Source organism: Periplaneta americana, chromosome 15 (assembly GCF_040183065.1).
Source record: "Periplaneta americana isolate PAMFEO1 chromosome 15, P.americana_PAMFEO1_priV1, whole genome shotgun sequence".
Classification (NCBI taxonomy): domain Eukaryota; kingdom Metazoa; phylum Arthropoda; class Insecta; order Blattodea; family Blattidae; genus Periplaneta; species Periplaneta americana.
In genome coordinates this window covers 154,473,491-154,498,382 of record NC_091131.1, presented here as the reverse complement: position 1 = coordinate 154,498,382, position 24,892 = coordinate 154,473,491, and the positions used below count along the sequence as shown (strand labels likewise).

Here is a 24,892-nt window from a genome sequence, read left to right as displayed (position 1 = left end):
CAACTTATTCCCGTACTTCATGAATGTTTGTTATTAATGAAGACAATTCCGCACAACTCATATCTATTTTTCGCCTGTCGCTTCATGAAGTAATGAACATTTGCAATAATTTCTTGGTTCTGGTTATGCAATGCTTTTTTCCTCTTAATTTAGAAAATGGAGGAGGCGAACGAAAGTCATTTACGGCACTCCCATGAATCGGACTGTACCGTGGTGTGTTTATTAATTAATGATAACGATAAGAGAGGCGAGTGTGAACATATAAATAACGACAGAAGCCTTATCGCAATTCTGTCTTGCAGTTCTCACAAAACAAAACATTGGCTCACCTACTGGAAATGTCATTGAGGTCATCTGCCAAAATCGGTACCTCCGACTCCGGATATATAACTATAGTCGGAGGCACCGATTTTGGCAGATGACCTCGATGACATTTCCAGTAGGCGAGCCAATATTGTTTGTGTAAGCTGCGAGAATGAGATGCGATAACATTCTGAGTCGTTCATATTTTCATAACAGCAGCTCATATCAATTATCTTATTATGAAACACACCACGGTACAGTCCTACTCAAAGAATACCTTTAATAAATGTAAATGATTTCCGTTCGCAATGATTTTACAATACGTCTCCTACATTTTCTAAATTAAATTAGTTCTTAATTAAAAGGAAAAAGCATTGCATTGCGCATATATATAGGATAATCCTACCCTTACCAGATCAATATATAAGATTTGTCCAGTAATAATCTAGGGATCGTCTACTGGTGGTGCGACAATTCAAGTTAATAAAATTACGATTCTTCTTAGTAATCAAAATATAATTTGGTTAATTGGGTAAAATTGCATGCTGCGGAAGATAGATTTATATAAGAGTATAATAAATAGGATTGTAATGGATGTTACAAGGGCAATAATTTCTTCACACGCACATTGTGAATAGAACAGAGAAGAAAGCATTTTAAAATATTCGAAATCGTACAAAATATCGGAGAAACCAATTTTCCCTGCACTAATTGCACCAATTGAAAAATATAATTACCATTCACAATAAATATTGTATTTTATGGATTCTAAAAAGTTGTTTATTAATCTAGAGGTATTGGCTGATGACTATATTAAATTCCAGCACAACATTCATTCAGAATATGTAGAAATTACACTTTGGATTTTACTAAATGTATAGGCCTTGGAAATTTATCTTTTGAAGAAGTGGAGAAATTCAAATATCTGGGAGCAACAGTAACAAATATAAATGATACTCGGGAAGAAATTAAACACAGAATAAATATGGGAAATGCCTGTTATTATTCGGTTGAGAAACTTTTATCATCTAGTCTGCTGTCAAAAAATCTGAAAGTTAGAATTTATAAATCAGTTATATTACCGGTTGTTCTTTATGGTTGTGAAACTTGGACTCTCACTTTGAGAGAGGAACATAGGTTAAGGGTGTTTGAGAATAAGGTGGTTAGGAAAATATTTGGGGCTAAGAGGGATGAAATTACAGGAGAATGGAGAAAGTTACACAACGCAGAACTGCACGCATTGTATTCTTCACCTGACATAATTAGGAACATTAAATCCAGACGTTTGAGATGGGCAGGGCATGTAGCACGTATGGGCGAATCCAGAAATGCATATAGAGTGTTAGTTGGGAGGCCGGAGGGAAAAAGACCTTTAGGGAGGCCGAGACGTAGATGGGAAGATAATATTAAAATGGATTTGAGGGAGGTGAGATATGATGATAGAGAATGGATTAATCTTGCTCAGGATAGGGACCAATGGCGGGCTTATGTGAGGGCGGCAAAGAACCTCCGGGTTCCTTAAAAGCCAGTAAGTAAGTAAGTATAGGCTTACTATCAAAAGGTGTTACATACCCCCTTAAATACTGTACATGTGTTACCTGTGCGATATCCGATGTTTAATTTTTTAAAATATAATTCATAGTACTGAAACTGCCATATTGAATTCGCACAAATTGTATTATTCGTAATTTTCGTCTCGAAAACCCCTAAGATATATAATTTAATTTTTCACCCATTTTTGTCCTACTTCACCACTTTAGGGACAAAGTCGGACTAAATAATACCTTATTCGTATTCTGTGATCGCAAAGATCCCCAGATATCTACTTTCATCGAGATCGGATGACATGAGATTTCTCACTCCCTTCTGCCTTTTCATCAGTACCTTAGGATATGGTACGTATTTAAAAAATCAAAGAATGTTTAACCAATATTGTAGAGAGTAACCTTCATTTTAAATTTTACGTCTCTAGTTAAATATAGTTTAGTGAATTTTTGAAATCGTCGACTTCTTTCTCTCTCCTCTCTGCTCGGGGGTGGGGGGGGGGAACTGAAGTTATTTCAAGGGAGTAGCCTACATGAAATTGAATTTTTTTACTTTACTTGTACATTTTAGAAACAATTCTGAGAGATGAGATGAATAGTCTAAACCAATTTTATGAGTGAATCTTTGTTTTAAATTTAAAGGCTGCACGTTCGCTGGTTAAAAAAAATAAATCGGTATAATTATTTTGATCATTACTGCCTCCCATTTTCCCTCCCTTAATGTTCGTATTTCGTAAAACTCAGTCTTATCTATTGACTAAGGATTAACATATTTCCATATACATATATATTTCCATATATATAACAGATTATATTTCCATTTCGTACAATATTCTGGTCACGAGACATAATCATATACTTCGTCTTTTCGGGATTTACTACCAAACCTATCGCTTTATTTGCTTCAAGTAAAATTTCCGTGTTTTCCCTAATCGTTTGTGGAGTTTTTCCTAACATATTCACGTCATCCGCATAGACAAAAAGCTGATGTAACCCGTTCACTTCCAATCCCTCTCTGTTATCCTGAACTTTCCTAATGGCATATTCTAGAGCGAAGTTAAAAAGTAAAGGTGAGTGCATCTCCTTGCTTTAGCCCGCAGTGAATTGGAAAAGCATCAGATAGAAACTGGCCTATACGGACTCTGCTGTAAGTTTCATTGAGACACATTTTAATTAATCGAACAAGTTTCTTGGGAATACCAAAGACACATATAGACTACTGTAATATTTGTTTAGTTTTTGGAGGTGACTGTCCAGAGTGCACAAATACTCGGGCGTGCATGTGACAGAGATAACAGCCGATCTTGCAGCGATGAGGAACTCGCTCTCCAGTTTACATTAAGAAAATCCATCTGCCAAAATCCCTGGCGCGACCTATACAACGTCTTTGCAGCGAATAGAGATTATAAAGAATGGACACTTCGCATCGGTACCTTTGATGTAGCCGGACTGATTTCAATGACCTTCAAGCCAGCTAAAGCGTGAGATTCTGCTTTCTCCCTAGAGTTGGCGCTGACATCACACCAGCTAGCAGTCGACACAGCGGAAATATAACACATATAATTAATACATCTAGGCACATTATGTACTCAAATAAAATAAATTGGATCCATAAAATAATAAATCCGTCATTAACTGTAATGTCTAGACTCTAGAGTTCCTTTATAATGAGAGTTGAGACGTTGACCCCAACAACAATTAAAATATGTAATGATTTGATAGCGCTGAAAATGGAAAAACAAAACTCTTACGAAAAGTAAAACCATATACCTATATTATATTAGATACAAATATTAAACGAATTCGATACTTAATTTTATAATGTATTATATTATTTTATAATATAATTTATGATATCTGAAATATAAAATATTATTATTACAACTAGTTTGTCACTGAGAAATAAGGAAAAGCTGTTAACTTGAATTTATTTGAAGCAAAGCGTTACTGGGTTATGAAATAAGGTAGGCGATGTTTGGATCCCGTGTCTCAACTTTATTCTCAATTATTATCTTAGCGTATGCTCGATTACACTAACCTCTAGTGGAACCACAGTCTAATAGATACAGTCACGCAACTCATACGTATCAAATATGCCAACATTTGACAGCTGGCGTGACACTAGCCCTCTAGCGGCAGGCAAGTTAAAAGTGTGCACACTACATATGATAACACATCAGAAAACGGGTTTTGCGTAATTTATTTTATATTTTTATGCTATACAATAAGTGTATATGATTCTTACTAATTCTACTTTAGAATCCTGGAAGAATTTCACACGCAGTTAATCTACAAGTTTCAGAAGCTGGGAATAAATGTAATTCTTTCTGCTCCTTACAACAGAATCATGGCCCTGATCACGTATCATGGTTTGAAATAATATAATTTTTTGTACGTAGACGGTTAATTCAATTCATTCCTAAATATATTTATAAACCATTAGAACTCTATATTTCCTGTGAAAAGAGTCAAAATTGTAGGGCATATCTCGTAGGGTACATCGCGTGGTGAACTCCTCTCCCTATTTCCTGAGAAATTAACTATTTTCCATACTGCAAATTGGGGTAAACTCGGCCGCTGAGGTAAACTTAAAAATAAAAAAGGGGAAGATTTAAACCTTAATTTGACATACATTGATTTATGAAGTTCATTATTTTTCAAATTTTTTTATTATTATTTTGAGTCGCTAATAGTACTGATATTATGGTTTAAATTTTTATGGAAAGTTTACCACATTTTACATCACATTTCCAGTTTTCACACATAAGCTTAATTTTAACTTATCCTACCTATATAATACGTAATTTACATGCACTTACTGTTATTATGACGTAGGTAAGAACAAATGAATACACAACTTTGTTGAAAAAATTGTAACTTCAATTAACTCTGAAAATGTAGGCCTAATTTTATTTTCAGATCAGAAGTGGTGTAAGTCAAAAATGGGTAATGAGAGTTAAAGTAAACATTCTGTAAAATACAGCGCAAAGTAGCAGTTAATATTGAATTTATTTAAACTATTAGTAGTCAGTGAATAGCACGAAGGATATATTAATTGCTACTTTGCGCTGTGTTTTACAGAATTTTTACTTTAAACCTGATTACCTAATTTTGACTTATACCACTTCTGCTCTGAACGGCTCAAATAATCACTGATAATGTTTACATCAACACCAATAACAGTCATGCAAATTATTACAGAAAAGATTGCTTTTTATATTAAATTTAAAAAGGCTCTTTTATTTCTTGAGAACTTAATACGTCTGCCACATGAATCTACACCAACACATCAGAAATTTATCGACACAGTCTGGATTTATTGAAGAAGTGAATATTTTGCAAAAGGATTATAATACGCCATGAATTCTTGAAAAAATTAACACCATAATCCCTACTTGAATGCAATATAACATTCAAATTTTGAAAAATATAAAGAAAAAAAACACGAATAGAAAAATTATGGAATTACTTGCATTAAAAACTGTAGATACATTATCCAAAATCGGAATGGTTACACATTTACACATGATCTCTGCAAAACAATAATATACTGTAACGGGTATTTACTTTGTTTTTATTTAAACTCTCCTTCCTGACATACAAATAGGTAACTGATAACTAACAAATGTTTTATAGAACACAAAACGTAGGCTACCTACAGCGTGGATTATAGGTTATGACTGAGTTATGATTTTCTCTTGGTTTTTAGGGAATCTGAAGAACGGCAAATTCGGAGATTTAAACTTGTTACTGCAATTTTCGTCATTGCACACATTGCCTTTATTCCGACGCATGATGAAAACGTTATTATAACATCTCGCATTCCTTTAAAGCACGTGCTGGCTGTATCAACAACCCTATGACCAGTGCCTTGCCTGCCGCTTGAGCGCTAGTGTCGTGAATGCTGGCAAAAAGAGTGTTGAAGTTGCGCGACTGTATGATATTAGACTGTGGTGGAACTATACGCTGGCGCACAGAGAAACAAAACACAGGAAAATTCGCTGGTCTTTGCTCCGACTATACTTTTGTGTAATATACAAATGCGTCACGCAAATGTTGCGTACCTGCCTGTAAAGGCAATTATTTAACTGGTTCGAAAGGTAGTATATTTTTATTCCCTAAATATGAAGATTTACGCCGGAAATATATCAGGGCGATGCATCGGGATAATTTTGTCTCAAATAAATGTGAGGTAAGTATTTAGTAGAATTTGAATAAGAGGTTATCTAACATAAAATTTACTCTGTCACACGTTAAAAGTGTTAAAATTGTTAAAAAGGTAATTTACCTTCGACAAAGTGTTAACGAGAACTTTAATCAATGAAGAGGTTATCTATTTAGAGATTATATATTTAGAGGTTATGTAACATTAACTTATAGGTATGTTGTAAAACTTAACTTGAGAAACAAAAACTAATGAGTATTAATTTGTTAATTTGTTTCACAGGTATGAAAGTTACATTTTGAAACCCAGAATACTGAAAGAGAAGCATCAGTATGTGATGTAAATGCAATTACTTAACTGGTTCGAAAGTCAGTGTATTTTAATTCCCTAAGGATGAAGATTTACGCCGGAAATATATCAGGGCGATGCATTGGGATAATTCTGCCCAAATAAATGTGAAGTAAGGGGTATTAATTTGTTTCACAGGTATGAAAGTTACATTTTGAAATCCAGAATATTGAAAGAGAAGCATCAGTATGTGATGTAAATGCAGTTACTTAACTGGTTCGAAAGTCAGTGTATTTTAATTCCCTAAGGATGAAGATTTACGCCGGAAATATATCAGGGCGATGCATCGGGATAATTCTGCCTAAATAAATGTGAAGTAAGTATAGTAGAATTTGAATAAGAGGTTATGTAACATCAACTGATAGATATGTTGTATAGCGTAAGAAACAAAAACTAATGAGTATTAATTTGTTTCGCAGGTATGCGAGTTATATTTTGAAACCCAGAATATTGAAAGAGAAGCATCAGTGTGTGATTCGAAGACTGGGAGATTATCAACAACAATTGTAACGTCCTCGTCTTAAGAAAGGTAAGTTGCAATTTGTAAAGAGAAATTAATTAGGCTACATAAGCTGTAATAGCTTCCTATACGCTAGTGTAATTTGTTAGTATAATACTGTGGCTTGTTTACTTCCTGAAAGATTCAGAATTATTGTTTTGCTTCAGGTTTGAGGTTATGACCTCAACACTAATAAGACACATTGTTTATTTTGCTTACTATTATTAAATAAGAATAGCATAAAATCTTGACCATAATCTAAAATAGTTTTCATATGTAAAATTTATTTCAGAAACTGTGCCTTCAAAACTTTTTGACTGTCCTTTATATCTGCCAACCAGGGAGATCGTAGGGAACGCCTACAATACAATCTTCTTAAAGGTTCAGTGGAGGAGAGTTTATCTGTGTATAATAAACAAATGGAAATGATAGGCTATCATTTAACTCTTTAGATGAACTTACTTATTATCTAAATCGAAATTGGACAGTGATTGGGTACTGTATGCTTGTTGTTAATTTGTGAAGTTCCTTACCCAGAATACTGTGCTACGTGGTTATTAATAGTGATGTGTTATTAACAGTGCATGTGAAAGATAGGCCTATACAAGTAAGAAGGATTCACTTCACTTCACATCCGGTTTACCGACACTGTTGCCAACCTAGTTGAGCTGCTGTGTCAAGAAGACTTTAATATAAATTTCTGTGAGTCACGTAGTAGGCCTATATGCAATACTGAGAATTTGAGTGGTTACCATTTCATCCTAGTTCTAGTGATAAATCTAAATAAACATTTAGTTATAGTGGGAATGTTGATTAAGTAGATCATGTATGCTCCAAGGGCCTTCAATAGGTAGTATGTCATGTATTTCTGATGATAATTTTTGACTACTGGCTTGGAAAAATGTGCATCCGAAAAAAATATGGTTCAAGGTCCCAATCTCACCACATTAACAGTCTACACCTGTGGAGTAACGGTCAGCGCGTCTGGCTGCGAAACCAGGTGGCCCGGGTTCGAATCCCGGTCGGGGCAAGTTACCTGGTTGAGGTTTTTTCCAGGGTTTTCCCTCAACCCCATACGAGCAAATGCTGGGTAACTTTCGGTGCTGGACCCTGGACTCATTTCACTGGCATTATTACCTTCATATCATTCAGACGCTAAATAACCTAGATGTTGATACAGTGTCGTAAAATAACCCAATAAAATAAAAATAAAACCACATTAACATAAATTGTTAGTACGTCTTTTAATGTTGAAAAGGTTTTGCGGAGTTGCAAAAGTTCCCATAACCAGGCGGTAGTGCATGACGATTGCTTTTCGAGGCAATTTTGAATAGGATGTTGTGAAGTTTTTAATGACTCGAATTTTATCCTCCTCCTCTTTATAATGGATCTCTTCTTGACATCCTACCATAGGATAAGATAAAAAATGTTGTCCCAAATCTTGTGGAGTAAGCAGAAAATTGGTTGTGGCATTTGGGAATGATGTGGCTAGTTGTGCTAGTTGGTCGACTTTCTGATTGCCTCTGATGCCTTTGTGACCGGGTATCCAAAGAAACTGCACACTCATTTGTGATTGTCTTTTTTTATTAATAAGTGATTTTAAAAGGATGATATATATATATATATATATTTTGTTTGGTATCTGAGTAAGGCTTAAGTAAAGCTTGTAAAGTGCATTAATGTCCGTGCATTTGATTGATTGCGAATATTTATGTTTTTGAATGTCCTTCAGAGCAGTATAGATAGCTAGGATCTCAGCGTTAAAGATTGATGTGTTATTGTGCAGTCAGATGCCCTTGAGGTAATTGTTACTGGAATTGTAATAGGCTGCTCCAACAAGCTCCTATTTCTTAGATCCATCCGTGAAGTATATGTGCTTGATTTCGGGACCTGGACAAAAAGTTTTGAGATATTCCTCCCATTCTTGGGGGATACAATGGGTTGTTTGTGGTGTAAAAGATGTGTCAACTATTGATTCGTCTATTTCTTGCGGTCTATAAGGTAGCAGGGAAAGATAGGGATTTTGTAGGTGTTTGGTTGTAGTAAGAAAGATGAAAAAATTTTTAAAAGCAGGATATTTTGAGTGAAACCGTTTGCCGGTTGAGCGTGTGCTATTTCGGATAAAAGCTTGAGTTTGTGGAAGAGTGGGGTAGATGTGTGTGAAAACAGTCTGGTAATGAATTAGTTGCCAATTGGAATTCTCGGTATTTTTTGTCAAAGAACGGAAAAGTTTGTTCCATCTGTACATATGACGGGTAGCCATTGATGTTGAAAATATTTTTGAAGACATGGTAAAAAAGTTGTTTCCTCCAGGTAGTAAAAATATGTGTGTGTGTGTGTGTGTGTGTGTGTGTGTGTGTGTGTGTGTGCGTGTGCGCGTGCGCGTGCGTGTGTGTGTATCTAATGCTCTGGATTTAACAATGAAGCCATCATCCTTCTTGCTTCCCATTATTTTGATGGAAGGTCCACAAATGTCCTAAGAGTTTCGCAATTAGCCAGGTGCTCCATCTCCATGTCCTCTTCTCTGGTGCACAGTAAGCATTTAGGTGAATTCAGTACTCCAATATGATGGAGGTGTTTACTGAGGCAATCATGACCAGTAATCAATCTAAACATGGCCACGGCAGATTTTCGAGGTAGATCAGGAATTAGTTTTGGATCTTTGAATGATTCTTTCCATTTTGAATTTTGATGTTTTGCCTGTTTGCTGTAACTTATTCTTTTTATGACTCGCTTTATTGATTCATATGGGAACTTGAAATTTGTTTTTAAGTTCATATAAGTTCCTTTCTTTGTTAACATATCTGCTTTCTCGTTACCGTTCAGTCCGCAGTGGGCCGGGATCCATTGGAAGACCACTTTTTTATTTAGCATTTGAATTTGTTTTACCATGCAATGAATTTCTTTTACTTTTTCCATTTTAGGGGATGTAGTTGAGCTGATGGACTGGATTGCAGCTTTGGAGTCAGACAGGATGACTATGTTTTTGCACTGATTTAGCCAAACAAATACATTTTGAAGTGATGTATAAATGGCTTCAACTTCGCCATCAAAATTTGTTGTGTACTTGCCAACATTTTTATAAAGAGAAAAGTATTGGCAAGTAGCTCCTGCTCCAGCTCCTTCATTTTGATCCATGAGAGATCCATCAGTGTAAATGTACAACCAGCCCTTTTGTGGATATTTTCTATTAATTGTTTGTAGGGCAATGGCTTTTGCTATTTCTGGATTTATATCTTTTTTGTTGAAGACTTCATCAAGATCAAGGCAGCAATCTACTTTGATATGTATAAACGTCATTTGTATATGTATAAACGTCATTTTGCAATAGAGATCCATATTCCAATCTAGCCATTATTAAGGGGTATACTAACTTGAATAAGATGTTACGTTCAATGCCGCACGATTTATTAGAAATACATTTGAATAATCTTTGGATATTTTTCACTTTATATATGACATGTTCCAGATGTTGTCGGCCCGAGAGACCTGGCTGTCTTTTGAGATGTAATATAAACATTCTGTATGCGAATGTTACGTTTGAAGTGTGTGCAACCTTTCTTGAATATTAGAAATTGCGTTTTCGCAGTATTGATCTTGAGTTCTTTCGCAAGGAGATAGTTAATAATCTGATTGCACTGGTCTTCAAATAGTTGTATTCCTTCTGATATGTGTTTATAATTGTATGACATATATAAAATGATATCATCCGCATATTGAAGGACCCGTATTGAAGTGTTGTTTGGTAAATTCAAAGTTCCAACATATAATGTGTAAAGTAAGGGACTGATTGAAGACCCTTGTAGAATTCCCAGTGATGAATAGCGTTGATGGTGGTTGTTATATTTAGATGCCAAGGAGACCAATCTGTTACTCATAAGATTATAAATACATTTGATAAGAGGTAGTGGAATATCGTATGCAGGTAGTTGATCCAAAAGTAGGTCCAATTGAACAGAGTCTCATGCCTTTGATATGTCCAGGAATAGAGTGAACATCACCTTGTTAGATAAAAGTGCTAGGTATGCATCGACTAATAGTAGATAAATATTATATGACATGCTATATCCCTTTCGGAAGCCATATTGATTGCAGGGCCATAAATGAAATCTTTCTAAATGGAAAGTAATTCTATCAGTGAGGATTTTTTCAAATAGTTTGCGAAGTGTATTGGACAAAACTAGGTCTGTAATCAGTAACTGCTGTTCCTTTCTTGAGGGGTTTAATTATAGTTTCCAGGTATCCGGGACTTCTCCAGTTGTAAGAATCTGATTGAATCTAGTTGCTAGGAGCAATAAATACTTGAATGGAAGCTTCTTGAGTAATAGGTATGGGATATTGTCCAGACCAGGTGCAGTGTTTCTTTGAGAAGCCAAGACGTGCAAAATCTCTTGTGAGGTAATAGGTTTTGAAAGCTGATGATCGTTAGTAGTGCTAGGAATTTCAAAAATAGGTGGAGGAGCTGTAACCATACCCGGAGAAAGATCTTGTAAGAAAGTGTCTTGCAGTTCATGATCAATAAAAATCGGGGTGAAATTAGTTTGCTTGCTTACTTACTTACTGGCTTTTAAGGAACCCGGAGGTTCATTGCCGCCCTCACATGAGCCCGCCATTGGTCCCTATCCTGAGCAAAATTAATCCATTCTCTATCATATCCCACCTCCCTTAAATCCATTTTAATATTATCTTCCCATCTACGTCTCGGCCTCCCTGAAGGTCTTTTTCCCTCCGGCCTCCCAACTAACACTCTATATGCATTTCTGGATTCGCCCATACGTGCTACATGCCCTGCCCATCCCAAACGTCTGGATTGGTCGTGCCAGAGAATCAGTCCCATTCCGAGGCTGATTTGAAGGATTTGTAATAAGCTGTTTTTTACAGCGAAGGGTTGTTAGCCCTTCGCCCAACCCCCAAGCTGGAGGACTACCCCTCATCGGCTGTCCGCGACTGCTTATTCAATATATTCGCAGCTACCCTCCATGTCTGGAGGCTGTCTCCTCGATCCACAACCTGAGGACGCGCCATGCCGTGGTGATAGGGACCCACAATACATGGCTTAGTTTGCTTGCCTGTCTTATACCAGTTCAATTTCTTCCATATGGTCGTAGTTGGAGTTTGTGATGTAATGCTTGAAATATACTTTTTCCAGCCGAGACGTTTGTAATAACAGAGCACCTTCTTGGTGAGGGCTTCTTGGTTCCTGTCTCCTAAGTAATTGAAAAAATTGGGGTTTAACCTGTATTTCCTGTAGGCCAGTCGTCGTTTGGCGACTGCTCTGTTGCAGGCTTCATTCCACCAAGGTGGTTTAGGAGACATTTTGTTTCTAGCAGATTGTTTAGAGAAAGGACATTTCTGACATTCTTCTATTAACAAGTTATGTATGTCGTCAAAATCCTTTATTTTATCTTGAAGGCTCTGTAGTTTAGATATTATCTCATCCACCCTGTTACTATTAATATGTCTGGGTTGTGCTGGAGTAGGTTGATTGAGGAAAGTGGCTTGGTTTAACCTCTTCAGTCCCGAGACAAGTTTACAATTATAAAAGTGTTTAAATATCATTTATTGGGTTTTTGGTGATACAAATACAAACTTTTACCAGTCAGAATTTTTGTCACGATCTCTGATCTTGTTTTATGCTAGGTATCATATATGATACCTCAGGATTTTATGAGGACTTTTTGGTTAACTACAGGACACTATTTTGAATCCATTTAGTTTTATTTATTTTACAAAAATGCATACAAATTGCTTACAAATACTGAAAAAAAATGTAGAATACATTATTGCAGACTTTAATACAATTGAACATTTATATATATTTATTATCATAATTAATTATATATAAAAATAAACAAAATATGTGTTACAAAATACAATATAGTCAAATTCTCAATATTCATGATGATATAAATTTATAAGTAGTCCAAAAACAGTTTAGTATATATGCATAAGTGGTTGCATATCCCATCATACAAAAAACGAAATGTTAGAAATCATTTTTTATGAAATTCCAAGAAACAGTTCCGTTCTGTTGTAAAACACAAAAACATTTTGCATTCTGTGCATCTGACAAATGTCAAAGACTTACAACCAGGAGCTCAACATTTCGACCTATTTGTTTGCTCTTTATTCGTCATCTGTGGTAAATGTAAGGCCTGGTCCAATCTAGCAGCCCTGGGTGGTAAAGCTTTTGGTGTTCTAGGACGCTTCCTTCTGGAAGATCCATCACTGTCTTCTTCATCCTCCTTTTCCTCTTCATCTTCCTGTTCGTCTAATTCATCATGAATGGCAACGTTCTTTCCATCAAAATATATCAGTTTTTCTGCCACCTCAAACCGAAATAGGAAATAGGACAAAATATCTTTTTTCGCCCAACCAGATTCCATAGCAGCCTGCCTGTATTCAAGCCAGGCTGCTGCAATAGCAAAATCAAAGAAATTATGAATGACACGAATTGTCCATTTTTTTGTCCTCCCTCTCATGGCATACTTTCCCAACACCCTATCAAAGAGATCAACTCGCCCCATGTATGAATTGTACATCTTCACTGTTGCAGGGTGAGGAATTTTAATGTAAGCCTTATCCTTTTTTGACCAGCGCTTACAGTCTTCTACTGGTTCCACACCGAATTCTGTTGATGCCAGAAAAATGGCCCTATTGTCAAACCACTTGAGGAGAGCTAGTTTGTCATCATTTCTCACCACTTGATCGTAGCTACCCCTACCTTCTTTCTTCATATCAGTGTCACTTTTAAATTGAACCTTTTTTGGTACACGACTAACCATTATAGTTCCAGTTGCCGAAATGTTTCTTATGATCAAGCAATCAAGTATCTCAACAGACGTAAAATATCTATCTATGAAAATAGACGACCCAGGTGGCAAAGAATCTGCAAGTTTCAGAACAACTCGCCCACCCACATCAAGCTTTTCTGGAACAGTGCTTTTCTCTGAATATATTTCCTTTCCTTTTCCTTCATACATCATGAAGTCAAGAGGTAGGCCAGAAGGGGTTGACAAAACAAAATTCTTCAATCCCACAGGATGTGGCTTTCCTTTGATATATTGGCGCATGCGCACATGTCCGTGAAATGGAATCATCTGTTCATCGATTGAAACATTTTTAGTTCTGCGATGTTGTAGACATGCATCTCTAATACTGTTTAACATTGGTCTCACCTTCCAGAAACTGTCCTGCTTTTGATCCTGAGGAACAGCGTTGTCATCAACAACCTTAATACTTCTGCGAAGCAAATAAAATCTATCTCTGGCCATATTTTCTGCTACCAGCGGGTAGCGGGTTCTGCTCTCCCAACACATCCTTAGTCTTGGGAACCCCAAGAGCACAGCTACAATACTAACGCCCCAAAACTTTCTAATTTCTCGTCCAGTGCAGTTTAGAGATTTCCCGGTTAGAGATACATACTTCAAATTTGTGAAATGCGCCATTTCATCAAAAAATGAAGGTCGCAGGTGCTTACTGAAGTACTCGAAAGGATCCTTTACTTCTGATAGCTCAGGTGATGAAACATTCTCAAAAGTCAATGGCGACTGGAATCAAAAAAAAAAAAAAAAGAAAAAAAGAAAAAAAAAAGAACAAAAAACAAAATTTTATAAGAATATAATACTTATTTCCATTTCCCTCTATTTGTAGCTGTAGATATGTTTAGTCACAATTTCTAACAACTTACACATTTTTGTGCCTCCAAATAACGGCCCTTCGTTGTATCTCCGCAAGAGTTAGAGACTCATCTTCTGAATCAGATGAACTTTCATCGATCACAGGAGTTGGAGGTCTACGAACTATGATATCTTCATCATTGTCTTCTTCATCCTCAATCTCAAAGTCAGAATCATTGGGATTGATGTTGTTGACAAGTTCAGTTATTTCGTTCGTAGTCAAGGCTAAAATAAATCAAACATAACCTCACATTCTCATAATGATATAGAGCACATAGAGAAGATTACTATATTGTAAAGAATGATATTTTGAATTATACAAGCATGGAATAGCAGATATCACGCATATCTACTACACAAAATTATAGTAATGGGATTTATAAAAAGTCATGCTAGTGACCGAAGGTATCACCAATGATACCTCATAAAAAACAGTGTTGTACGCCTATCTGAAAAGACTAACAATGTTTCTATTATTATTAGGTGAATTGTTAATGTGTAAGAATGTATCAACAAATAAAGTTCTTTCATTTAACATGTAACAAATCAACAATTACCTTTGCTTTTCTCCGCCATGCTGCTGACTAGACGAAATGATAAATTCAATCAGCTGGTGACATCTAGTGGCAAGAAAAATTAACAAAAACGAATGATAGGCAGAGAGCGCAGATGGTATAGAATATGATACCTCAGGTCACGGATCTATATACGCGCATAACGAATGACAAATGAATAAAGAGCTGAGGTATCATATATGATACCTAAGGACAGAGGAGGTTAAGTGTAAATCTATGTCGAGAGGATAGTGATCACTATCCATAGTATCTGAAATTTTATTAATATTAATATGCTGTAGTAAGTCTTCGGATGACCAAATTAAGTCCGGTTGAAATCATCCTGACCCCATCTTCCTTTTCTAGTTAAAATATGTTCAGATGCAAGTTGCCAATCATGTAATAGAGCACATTCTATGAGAGGATGATGAATTTGCTGCCATCGTCGATGCATATGAAAGTTGGCTATATTAAAATCACCACATATTAGTATGGAAAGAGTAGAAATGCTTGTTAAAATATGATTCCATTGCTGTAATGATATATTCTCCCTGGGTTTGCGGTATACACCCATGATACTTATATTGTTGACTGTGATAGAAATGATTTGTATTTTATTATTAATATTAAACATTTCATATTTCTTAGTAAGATGAACAGACTTGTGTATATACATTGCGACACCACCTCCCGTATCTTCCCGGTTGGCGGAGATTAAATGGTAGGATTTAATGTTCTGTTGTCGATAATTTTGAAACCAAGTCTCTGTAATAATGATTCTATGATAAAATTTTTTGGATACCAAGTATGATATGTCATGAATCTTGTTGTTTAGACTTCTGGCATTCCAATATAGGATTTGGAGTCGATCCATGCAAAAGTAGTTTTCAAATCTTCCAACTGGGGTCTGATATAGCCAGGTGCTTCCTGTATAATGTTATTAATAAAGGCAATGAAGGGAGTTTTATTTAGCTTAGTAGAGACTCGTTTTTGAGATTGACCCTCGTTTTGAGTATTTGGCAATGCCTGTGAATTGTGTTCTATCTCATCGCTGTGGTATGAAGTTGTCCTAGAAGTACAATTGTCAAAAAAAAAAAAAAAAAGTGGCCGCACTCGTGAACAGCAAATATTTTCAAAGTCCACTTCGGGTCGCGGCGATGTTACACAATGCATGTGCTTGTATTAGCAGTTCCGGAACTATGAAAGTATTCCATATCTGCGCCTCATAGACAATTAGTCAAATCCACTCTCCTCATCTCCACGCTTGGGCCCCCTGGAATCTAATAAGATGCGAAAGAGATAGTGGTGTGCAGAAAGCAACGGGATGTTACCTCATTTAGGCCTATCCTTCCCAAGAAAAACTGCAAAAATTAACAAAGGAAGCTTTTAATAGAAGAAGAAGGATCTTCTGCGGACCTCTGGAAAAAGAACTAAGGAAGAGACTAGTGAAGTACTTTGTGTGGAGTGTGGCATTGTATGGGGAAGGAACATGGACATTACGACGAAATGAAGAGAAATGAATTGAAGCATTTGAAATGTGGATATGGAGAAGAATGGTGCGTGTGAAGTGGACAGACAGAATAAGAAATAAAATTGTGTTTGAAAAAGTGAGTGAAGAAAGAATGATGCTGAAACTGATTAGAAAGAGAAAAGGGAATTGGTTGGGTCTCTGGTTGAAAAGAATAATAGACGACATTAGGATATGTGGATCATATGCGGAGACTAAGAGGAAGGCGGAAAATAGGAAAGATTGGAGATTGCTGGGTTTGCTATGAAAGACCTGCCCATGGGCAGAACACTTATGTATGTATGTTCAGAATGCCTGGAATATCGTGTCTAAGAACAGTCGCTATTTGCAAAGACTAGTCGATTCCATGCCCACTCGAATGCAAGATGATCGAGATAAGAGGAAGATAGACTAAATATTGAATTGTGGCTTCTTGTTTTGTTTTTTGAATGCTTAATTGTTTGAATGTTTTAAGGCCGATGCCAGTAAATTTGTTTTGTTTATGCCACGAAAGATATTTTTATTGAGAATAAAATCTTTTTTCTTTCAATTTGCAGCCACAATATCATAATGATAAAGTCATGGCATAATATATTAATGAACCTGATGTTGATTACTAAAATAATAGTAAAAGAGAAAGGAGCCATTATGTATAGTTTGTCTCTCTCAAAAACAGAACAATAAAGAACATAAAAAGCACGAGGTTGTAGTCGAACGCAGGACCTCATGAATAAGAGGCCTGAACGCTACCATTATGCTATCGAATAACACACAGAATACTTCAATTATAACTGTAGATATCAGGCAACGTGATCCAACAACATGTAACATCGCCTGTCTCCGAATTATAGCGAAGATACCCGAAGGGAACTTTGTTTCAGGAGAGCGGCCACTTTTTCTTTTGACAACTGTACATTGAGAAGGCTTAGGTGATGTGGGATTAGTCACATATGTTAGATTTTTAGATCTTGGATGATCAAAGTTGTCTTTGAGTGCCTGTTTATATTCAGCAACATTGTAGCCTGTAGTATTGTAGGGCAGTTTTCGATTCCCTCTCTTGTCAGATATATGGGGGTTCAGGGTTCTGTTAGCACTGCACGGGTTGTGAGATGATGGTTAAGTAAGAAGGATAGACAACGCAACTCTTCCAGTCATGGTATGTGACATAAGTAAGTTCACTTCACTTCGGGGTTATTTAATGACGCTGCTGCCAACCTTTGCGGTTGTGCTCCTGCATCCAGTCATGTTGATAATAACTGGTAATTTTCTCTATCCGTTGGTGACGTGGTGTGATTTTGTTATATCTTCATCTTTGTTTTCGTGGTGAATTTGAATAGAGCCCGACATATGTAAGGAGAGAACAATGGTAGGATATTATCTATATGGAGTGGTCTAGGAGATGTGTGTTTATATATGAGGTCGATAAGTTTGTTTGATTCGTTTTTTGTAAGTGAACATCCAAATAAGCAATGATTCAATGTACCTACAGTATTTGTCCACAATTGCACTGGTTATTTTCACGTTGACGTATTTTGAATAAATAGGTGGGTGTCTGTGCAGTGTGACATAGCATTTTGAAAATATTGGAAGTAGCTTTCTTCGGAGATATTGTAGCCTGGTGTAGAAATGTCGTTATCCGTTTCTGTTTGTAGGTGTCGTTGTTTGGGTCGCCTGGTCTGTTGGCGAGGCGTTCATGTTGAATTATATCCTCTGGAGGTGTGAGAAAACTTGCGGTGATATTACCCTGATCTGCTGCGAGCTTAACGAGGGTATCAATTTTTTCATTTCCAATAAGCCCCGTGTAGCTTGGGACCCACACAATGGAGATAGCCTTATTAGTGGACCATATACCCCTTAACATGCCTTTAACCAGAATGTCGTATATTTGTTGGTGGGTAGTGTATGTTTTTTGAATGGCTTGGATGACGCTCAGGCTGTCGATGAAGATTACTATCGGAAGATCACCTAGAGTCTTGGCCTCTTTTAATGCCATATAGAAGGCTATTGTTTCTGCTGTGGATATTGATGTATGGGGGTATAGGCGCCATGTTTTGTGAGAGTCTGGGTTTCAATGGTAGAAACCTGCTCCTACTCCAGTCTTCTTCCAGGAACCATCTGTGAATATAATCTGGAAGATATTGTTGGGGGTACGTTGTTGGAGGGAATCGATATATTCCAGCCATTGAGATTGGATGTTGATGGTCTTCTTTTGAAAGGTGGTTGTGTCAATGGTCAGTGGAAAGTCCGTGGTTGGATGATAGGGGTCCATGAGGTAATTTGGGAAAACAGGGGTTTTATACGTGTGTTTGTAGATGGAGAATCTTTTGAAGCAGTCTAATAAAATCAGCTGAGGCATTAAATGAGGGTTAGTGCATGTCTGATATACCGTAAACTGGGATGAGATTGATCATTTGAAAACAATTTATTTATATAGTCTATGTTGGTTTAAGAAAATCTTTTATTTCAACTTACCATTATTTTAGCCTACAAGAATTTGCTTTTGTTTTTGTTTTAACATTAATACAACGCAAAATAAAAATTAAAAACAGTGTGATCAATCTCATCCTTTGTTTGGGGTGACATTGATCATGACTATATTATTAGATAGAATGGTAGTACAGAGCATCAGTAATGATCATTGTAACCCCCAATGAATTCTGTCAAGTAGTTTTAAAGATATTCGCTTTTAAATATTTGAGGTGAGATTGATCGCTATTCAGAATAATTTAAATTAACAAAAGAACACAAAAACAAACAAAGCATATCAAATACAACTACTTTTCCATGATATCTATGTCATGTGGAAAACTGTACACCAAACTGCGTCCTTGTTGCTGCATGATAGGTTCTCGAAGAACTACAATTACATCACTGAAAATGATTTGTGAGACATCACCATCCTGTATTTAGAGCAATTTTTTAGAATTGCATGATTTCAATCCAAGTGCTTTAATTTCACCATTACTTAACACTTCTTGAACAATACAAACATACTTGAACTCGGTTGCATTTCTTTTATCACCTCAAAATCTTGCCAAAATAAATTTTCCCTGGATAATATTTTCCTTTGTGGGCTCCTCATATTCAGGTAAGCTGTCGCTGACAGTTTCTGTTACCATATCGTCTTCACTTTGGTCCATGTTTTCAACGAACTCTTCACCTTCACTTTCTGTTTCTTCGATATGATGTGAAGTTACGCTCTTCCCTGGTTCAACCCTCAACCTATTCTTCTTCTGGCGTGGTCTGCTTACTGCCGAACCAAACCTTGTTCTTTTAAAAATTCAATCAAACTAGAATTCATGTTATTTTCTATTACATTGTGATCTTCCTGTGGCAACTTTGACAATGCTTTATCCTGATTTAATGGGGCTATTCCGCATGTTTCAAATCCTTTCATTAGGTTTCGTTTGATTGCACTTTTTTCCCCATCAGGCCTTTTAGGTGGAGCAAGATCCATTTTTTCTAAAGTACATTTCAGTAATGATGGCACTTCTGGTTTTGGTATTCCGACCATTTTGGGATGTTTTAATCTCCACTGTAACAATGTATTCCTCCAAGCTTGCTTGAATGGACGGAAGAATGTTACGTCTAGAGGCTGTAGTATATTGGTGGAGTTAGGTTGCAGGCAGACAAAAGGAATATCGTTTTCTTCACATACTCTGAGAACCTCTGGGTTGAAATGTGAAGCCAAATTATCTCCAAGCAACACTTTCTTCCCTTCCAACCTTCTAGCATGTGGTAGAAAAACAATCATAAACCAATCTGTGCCGTTTGTATTTCGGCACATCTTTCTTTTACTTTCTATTTCTTTTAGATTTTTCTATCTTCATATTTTTCTCTGTTAGTTTTAATTATTCTAACTTTTCATAGATGGCTTGTAGTTTTTTCTTTCTGATCTAGTTCTTCTCACTTCTCGTAGATGGCCTTTCTCTCAACTTTCTTTTTTTATGCTCTGTTTCTGTTCCTATAACCTATGTAAGTTGATACCGAGGGAGCATTAATTTTTTGATCTGGGGAGAATTAATTATTTTGTAATAGCGCTTGCTGATTGGTCAAGACAGTGGTGTGATTTAGATTTGGTCTGTGAAGCGAGTTTCATCTCGAATGTAGCGTTAGTCTAGTGGATGGGCTCATGGAGGTAAGACGCGTACAGAGTACAAGCTCCTACGTAGGCCGGGGATCGAACTGGGTTCGATAAGTTTAGCAGAAGTTGTATTGTACACCGTGTTGTGGGATCCTGTGTAGAATCACAGAAGATATTAGTCCAGTGGAAGGACTCACTAAGGTTGAGGTGTGCCAGGAAGTGAGAGTGTTGTGAAGAGTACGAGCTGCTATGTAGGTCGGGGATCGAACTGGGTTCGATAAGTCTACCTGAAGCTGAATAGTACTCGGAGTGCGGCAACCTGCGAGGGAATTGTAGAAGGTATTCGGGTGGAAGCTAGCGGCGAGTTTTGGGATGCACTTATTAGTTTGAGCTGCTATCATTTTCCTGACTGATTTACGTTCAGTCAACTCTGATGAAATACTGGTCGGTATTTATATTCTTGGTTGATCGTTTCTCTAGTTGTGATATACCTAAAAGCCTGCCTCTATATATCATCAGTTCAGCGAGTTGGTTTTGGCTGATGTTTAATCAAGTTTTTGCAGTAGAACGAATTTAAACAGTATGGAATCCACGACGAAGGCACCCATTGTTGTATCACGTTTGAGGGGTGACCAATCTATATGTAACGGGTATGTGTGTGTTGAGTGATGGTTATGTTAAGGCTGTTTGACAAGATGGATGCCAGCGTGGGCAAACAACTATCTATGTAAGGTAATTAGCTGGATTTGGTCTACGCCACACTGTTAACAGGAAATGTTAAGTGCTACGGATTTATTTTGCATGTTCTAATAAATAGTTGTGTTTTATAGTGAGTGTGTGTTATCACTTCAATACCTCGACACCCAGATTACCATCCTGATCATAACGATTCATGGCAGGGTTAGTTTATTATTTAATTGTCTTATTTTCCATCTAACAAGTTTAGACGATTAGATAAAGTGTGAGTGTGCCCGTGTGTGGTGCAGTGGTAGTAGATCAATCCAACCATGTTGTGTTCTGTTATACCTAGAGCCTCTTGTGCAACATGGTTCATTACAACAGGGGAATCCCTTGGGACCATTTTCAGTCCATGAATCCCATAAGTGATAGCTTTGTAAATGAAATAAGGAGGTAACAAAATTCCCGATGCTGAACCACACATCACTAGAGAGACTGAAGATTTCGAGTGGTTACAAACTCTTTCAGGATACTTCGTTCCCCTTCTATAAAATGCAAGTGATTATCACTGATATTTGTTTCATCATAGTTGAATGTATTATCAGATGGGACTCCATCAATAGATTCAGCTAGGTGAGAGAAATATTGTTTCACTGCTTCTGGAGAAAGACTTGCATGATTGACAGAAATGTTGGGTGCCATCCGCTGTGTTATGGAATCTTTGTGACGCTTCAGGAAAGAGTTAACCCATTCAGGACCAGGAAGATTCGACTTGGAACGTGACTCATTTCTTCCTTGTCTGTCAAGAAAGCTTTTTACAAACAAACGTGTATCCAAAGCACTGAGAGGAAAACCCCAATTGGCACATTTAAGAATGCCATTCAATATTAATCTTTCTTCAACTTCAGAAAATACAGGCTGCCCTCCAGTTTTTTTTTGTGTTTTCGGCCATGGTATTTATCGTTGAGGGTGCCATATGATATCCTATACTTTTCTGATGCTTTCCTCAATGACATGCCATTTTCAATCACATCCTTCAGGGCTGATTCCAGCTGTTGTTCTGTGTAGTTTGCATAGGACCGACTTCCAGGCTTGCTTTTGTAGTTTCTCACCATAATAACAGTACCTGTCGTAATAGATGACTGATAAATGACTGACATAAATTGTCATTATTTAATTTTTTAATCGCCCCGCTGAAAATTAATATTAATAGCTCCCAAATGGAAAACAATTTTTCACTGAAAATTTGTAATTTAAATCATGATTGATATACGCACTGGAAGAAAATAAAGAAAAACATTTACCTTTTAAAATTTCAGCTGTGCAGATGAAAGTTTTCAGTCTCTCGGAAAGAAGTAATTACTGCAGCTCAACAATAAGTTATTTTTCCCAACAAAACATTTGAATAAATATGCTTGGAATAATAAAAAATGAAGCAGTATTGTCTTCAGTACATGCAAATTACAAGTAAAAAATTTCTCCTCTATGTACCATTGAGAAATGAGAATAAGTTAGTGCAAATGAATGTGATCAATCTCACCCCAGTGTACGGTAACTCAGATAGTCGCTGTAATTTGGGGAGGAGTTACATTTGATGTGTGAGTGTATAAGCCCTGTATGAAGTGCATTCCCAGGCGATGTTGTCGATCCTCTGATTTAAAATATGGAAGATAGGTTTGTAGCGTCTTCATAGCGGGGTGGCCGTTGATGTTGGAAATTGTTTTATAGAGGTGATAAATAACGGAGTTGATCTTCTGTCTGCTATGTTTTGAAAGTGGGGGCCATTAGTATCCCATAATCCATTCTTGTTACTAATAGTGGATGTATCAGATTGAGTAACACTAGGCTATCGGCTCCCCAATTTCTTGCGACGATAGCTTGGAAGGGTTTCTTGATATTTCGTGCTTTATTAATGATATTGTGCACATGGATAGTAAAACTAGTGTTTTGTTGGATCGTAACTCCCAGAAATTTCACCGACCGTACTGTACATATCCTGTGGCCGTCAATGTGTAGTTGAAGAGCAGTTGGGTGCATGTTTCTTTGGAATTTTACAAATCTTGTTTTTCCATGATTGATTGAAAGGCCTAAATCTTGTAAGTAATGGATAACACGTTGACTTTCTTGTTCCAATGTCAGGATCTGTTGGTTGTCGTGATGACGTGGGACAGGTTGATACAAAACAATATCATCAGCATATTGCAGTATTTGTAATGGTGATTGTAGTTGATGTTTGATGTCACCCACATACAAGATGTAGAGAAGTGGACTGAGGACTGATCCTTGGGGCAGCCCTTGTGAAGTAATGCTGTAGGATTTGTTTTGTAATTTGTTGATCAACTGTAGTTTGCGGTTATGCATGAGGTTAATAATTGTTTTCACCAGTACTGATGGAATGCAGTAGGGTTTCAGTTGTGAAACTAAGATTTATAGGTTAATGGAGTCGTAAGCCTGGCTAATGTCAATAAATAGTGCTAGTACGTGTTGTTGTGTCATGAAGGCGATCTGGATGCTTACTAGTAAGGTGTAGATGTTGAACGCTATGTTAAATCCCTTCCTAAAACCACATTTAGTAGATGGCCAGAAGTTTATCCGTTCCAAGTAAAAGGTAAGCCGGTCGTGTATTATTTTTTCGAAAATTTTCCTTAAGGTGTTTAGTAATGATATTGTATGTATTTATTCACACTCCAAATGGGTATATACCCGGTGGCAGTGGTAACTAATTACACTCAGTAATGACAATTAATAATAAATTAATAAAAAACAATAATTAATAATAATAATAATAATAATAACAAGGAGCAGCCTAAATTAATGAAGCATGGTCACTTAAAATAACATTTAAAGTAAATCTAATTCGTATCTTAACCCTAAGCTCGAACTAAGACCCACGAGTGTGACAGGTTCATACCTGCACAAGTACCTTTCGGCACCACACTTATTTCGCTGTCAACTCACTGCACTGATTCTACCTGATTTCACTAACACTTCTAACCATTTCACTGTTCAAATACTTTGCACAGCCACTTCACTGACACCAACACACTTCACTTGCACAATAGACTTCACTGACACTACACACTTCACTGATACAACACACTTCTGCACTGATAGAACACTTCAAATAACAAGATATCAATTACACACTTTAAGTAGTATGTATAATATACTACCGTCTATTAGTAAATTCTTTAGGCCTATTTTTAAATACATTTTTGGTTATTAATAATAATAAGAGGAAGGTGCGCTTGAAGGAGCATTAAAGTTTGGCACACTGCACTGTTTATATTTTGTCTTTGATGAGGTCAGTTAGTGATCCTATTCTATTTCTGCACTCTGAGAAGTGATGGAGTTCACACTTTTTTACACACGCATCTCTCATCAGGTTGGTGGAATCTTGAGTTTTGACACATTTTGTGGTGGTATCCGTGTATTGCGAGTCCAACGATGGCATATCTTTGCGGTTGGTTCGGTTTGGTCCAATCCCTGTATATCATGGCATCTGTGCAGAAGAAATTACTATCAACTCCT

General features: G+C 36.7%; 1 protein-coding gene across 10 annotated transcripts in view; it reads left to right on the top strand.

Annotated features, from left to right (window-relative positions):
• Window positions 1-5,787: 5,787 nt before the first annotated feature.
• Window positions 5,788-24,892, top strand: part of LOC138715464 (pericentrin-like) — a 191,964-nt gene continuing 172,859 nt past the window's right edge. For 3 of the 10 annotated variants that reach the window (XM_069848396.1, XM_069848395.1, XM_069848394.1), the window contains exons 1-3: window positions 5,788-6,039; window positions 6,295-6,676; window positions 6,780-6,889. The gene's annotated coding sequence lies outside the window, so the exon portion shown is untranslated. The remainder of the gene's footprint in view (window positions 6,040-6,294; window positions 6,677-6,779; window positions 6,890-24,892) is intronic. The other 7 variants (XM_069848391.1, XM_069848392.1, XM_069848388.1 and 4 more) reach the window with 5 other exon arrangements.